This window comes from Triticum dicoccoides, chromosome 7B (genome assembly GCF_002162155.2).
Source record: "Triticum dicoccoides isolate Atlit2015 ecotype Zavitan chromosome 7B, WEW_v2.0, whole genome shotgun sequence".
NCBI classification, from domain to species: Eukaryota; Viridiplantae; Streptophyta; class Magnoliopsida; order Poales; family Poaceae; genus Triticum; species Triticum dicoccoides.
Genome location: NC_041393.1, coordinates 406,795,174 through 406,799,542, shown reverse-complemented (window position 1 = coordinate 406,799,542; position 4,369 = coordinate 406,795,174).

Below are 4,369 nucleotides of genomic sequence, written 5' to 3'. Positions count from 1 at the left end.
TTTGAAAACACTTTTTTTGTTTTTTTGTTTTCTTTCTTGCTTTATTTATTTTATTTTGTTTCTACTTACAACAAAATATTTATTGTTGCTATTTTTAATTATTTTCCAGTTTTTTTGTTTTGTTTTCTGCATTATTTATTTTCTTTTGTTTTTTGCTTTATTTTTTAATTCTTTTTTGCTTTTAGTCTTAGAAAAATTATAAACTTTCTATTAGTGCCATTAGTTTTCAAATTTGAAAACACTTTTTTTTTTGTTTTCTTTCTTGCTTTATTTATATTATTTTGTTTCTACTTACAACAAAATACTTATTGTTGCTATTTTTAATAATTACGGGGGTCGAACCATAAGACATTAAAGCATTTCAAATGAACTCTGAAAAAGTTGAAAGTTGGCATGGTATCATAAATTCACCCACATAGCATGTGCATGTACAAAACGGACAATGGTATCATAATCGTCTGTTACAAAGTTGGCATGGTATCATCATAATAGTTGCGGGAGGAAGTCTTCACTTTTTCTTCGCTTGTGTGATTTTCTTATTGCGCTGTAACCATGGATAATCTTCATCGTTAATTAGGATGCTGGGGTCAGCCTTGACTTTGTAGGGAGGAATTTCATGAAACTTTTTATAATCTTCAGACATGTCTGTCTTGCCCTCCACTCCCACTGAGGTAGTCCCAGATTAGGGGGTGTCCAGATAGCTGAACTATCACCTTTGGCCAGACTCCTGGACTATGAAGATACAAGATTGAAGACTTCGTCCCGTGTCCGGATGGGACTTTCCTTGGCGTGGAAGGCAAGCTTGGCGATACGGATATGTAGATCTCCTACCATTGTAACCGACTCTATGTAACCCTAACCCTGTTCGTTGCCTATATAAACCGGAGGGTTTTAGTCCGTAGAAGGAACAACAATCATACCATAGGCTAGCTTCTAGGGTTTAGCCTCTCTGATCTCGTGGTAGATCTACTCTTGTACTACCCATGTCATCTATATTAATCAAGAAGGAGTAGGGTTTTACCTCCATCGAGAGGGCCCGAACCTGGGTAAAAACATCGTGTCCCTTGTCTCCTGTTACCATCCGCCTAGACGCACAGTTCGGGACCCCCTAACCGAGATTCGCCGGTTTTGACACCGACATTGGTGCTTTCATTGAGAGTTCCTCTGTGCCGTCGCCATCAGGAAGGATGCCCCATCCCGTCTTTAAAGACGACACTGTTGCTAAAGGAGCTTTGGCTATAGGCCAAACTCTCTGGATAGGCAGTTTCCTTATGACCGCCTGTTCGGCCGCCGCGCCGACGATGACTTCTCGGGTCATCGAAAGCAATCTTCACGTTAACTCGGAACTCACCGAGCAGTTAGATCCGATGGAGCTCTCTTCCTTAAACGAGCTCTTGGATCGCATCGCCGCCATGGGAGTCGCTACAGACTACGATCAGATTGGGCCTAAACCCGATCTGAGAGAGATTAACTCTCCCCAGGTTACCCACCATGTTGCTCTGGTAGAGGAACAATACGACGACCCTTCTTCTATCTTTAGGACTAGCTATGTCCGGATTCCCGATCCCTCCTTTCCGGATTCCCGCGGAGGGGAGGACGTTACTCAAGCCCTGAACCTAAAGTCAGGCAGCGGGCTAGATTCATTGGACAACATCCAATAACCCAAGCTTCTAAGTTCGGGAACTACTTGGCCCCTGAGTCTTAAATTGGACGAGGTTCCGAATTTAATTCCACCCGCCCACCCAAACATAAGCGATCTATCCCAAATCCGGCAAGAGCCCGCAGAAACAGTACACCATTACTGGGCCAGATTGTTCCTGGTTATGAATAGGATAAAGGACTGCCGTGAGGAGGACGTGATTTCATTCTTCTGCAATAATTGCACGGACAAGGGAATCCTTAATGCCGTAAGCCGTCATGAAATTACACGCTTCGCTGACTTGGCGTCCATAGTACGAAAGTACTGTGCGATGGAAAGTGCCTGGAAAACCGAAATCAAATTTTGGGACAATCCGGCCCTGAATACAACCACAGTCCGAAATAAAAGGGTGCATTATCGCCAGGCACCTGGGTTAAACACCAAAAAGAAAAAACCATCTATAGGGTATGGAACCGTACTGGAAGGATGGCTCAATGGACCCTGCAAAATTCATAGTACAGAGGGCGCCACTCCAACTCATAGCCTTAGAGCATGTTGGATACTACGGTAGGTGGCCAAAAGTGGCGAAGAGCTTCTAACTCCAGAGCACCAGCCCAAGGATACCAATACGGTATTAACAGTCTTCGAGACTTTCGCATCAAATAATATGCTGAAACAAACACTCCGCAGCCTTGCCAAAGTCTACCAAGTAGCAACAATAAACCCATGGAGTGACACGGCTATTACCTTTAATGCCAGTGACAAACCTAAATTCCGAACAGCCCGAGCACCAGCCGCATTGGTCCTTAGTCCAATAGTGGACGGCTTTCGCCTTACCAAGGTACTCATGGCCGGTGGCAGCGGATTGAACCTCATTTACGAGGAAACCCTCCGAAAAATGGAAATAGACTAGAGCCGCATTGAGCGAAGCAGCATAACCTTTAGAGGAATAATCCCCAGTCGGGAAGCATGTTGTACAGGAAAAATCACACTGGATGTGGTGTTCGGCATGCCGGATAATTACAGGTCCGAGGAGGTCATGTTCCAAGTGGCCCCGTTCAGCAGCGGATATCACGCTCTATTAGGGCGAGAGACATTCACAATTTTTCAAGCTATACCCCATTACGGGTACATGAAGCTCAAAATGCCCGGGCCCAACAAAACCATCACTCTTGCTAGTGACCTAGACATAGCACTCCGCATCGAAAATAAGACAACCGCACTGGCCCTTGAGGCACTATTCGAAGCCCTAGCGGCCGAGGAACTCACTCCGCTGCGCTCCATGGTGAATAGGGACGATGTGATACTCGATAAGAGATCCAAGTCCACCTCCTTTAAACCAGCGGACGAAATAGTCAAATTCCAAGTCCATCCAACGGACTCCACAAAAACGGCCTCCATCGGGGCACAATTAAACCCTGATGTAGACGCCGCACTACAAGAATTCCTACGCGAAAATTGGGACATTTTTGCCTGGCACCCTTCAGACATGTCAGGAATCCCACGCCGGCTGGCCGAGCACAGCCTAAACATCCTAAAAGGTTTCAAGCCAGTCAAACAGGCTCTTCGGCGTTTCTCGAACCCAAGAGACAGGCCATGGGAGAGGAGCTAGCCAAATTATTGGAGGCCGGATTCATCAGAGATATAAAATATCCGAACTGGCTAGCAAACCTAGTGATGGTACCAAAGAAGGACAAATCCTGGTGCCTATGCGTCGATTTTGAGGACCTCAACAAGGCTTGCCCAAAGGATCCCTTCCCACTCCCCCGCATCGATCAAATTATCGATGCTACCGCAGGACACGATTCATTGTGTTTCCTCGACGTACTCTGGCTACCACCAAATTAAGATGGCAGAGCCCGACCAGGCCGCAACGGCATTCATCACCCCATACGGCCCATTCTGCTTCAACACAATGCCCTTTGGGCTCAAAAACACTGACGCAACATATCAGCGCATGATTCAGACATGTCTGGCAAACCAGATCGGCAAAACAGTGGAGGCATACATAGACGATGTGGTCATCAAAACCAAGCACGTCGAAACTCTAGTAGACGATTTGAGGCTCACATTCGATAATCTCCGAACATATGACATTAAGCTTAACCCGGAAAAATGTGTTTTCGGCGTACAAGCCGGAAAGCTCTTGGGCTTCATTGTATCTGGTAGAGGAATTGAAACAAACCCAGCCAAGATCCGAGCTCTGTCACAATTGGATATCCCAAAGGACCTCAAACAAATACAAAAATTGACGGGATGCGTGGCGGCTTTAAGCCGCTTTATCTCCTGTTTAGGAGAAAAGGCATTACCCCTTTATCGCCCCCTCCGACGCACCGAACACTTTGAGTGGATGGATGCCGCCACGGCCGGACTCGAAGAAATAAAAGCCATATTGGCAACAAACCCGGTCCTGGCCGCGCCCAACATGGGCGAACCAATGCTATTATATATCGCGGCAACTCATCAAGTTGTGAGCGCGGTGCTCGTTGTCGAACGAGAAACGGGCGGACACAAGTTCCCCCTTCAAAAACCTGTTTACTACGTGTCCACTGTCCTAACTCCATGCAAGTCACGGTACCCGCATTATCAAAAGATAGCGTACGCGGTGTTCATGGCATCCCGGAAGCTGCGACACTACTTTCAAGAGTGTTCAATAACAGTAGCCTCTGAAGTACCTCTTAATGACATTATAAACAACCGCGATGCGACGGGCCGGATTGCCAAATGGGC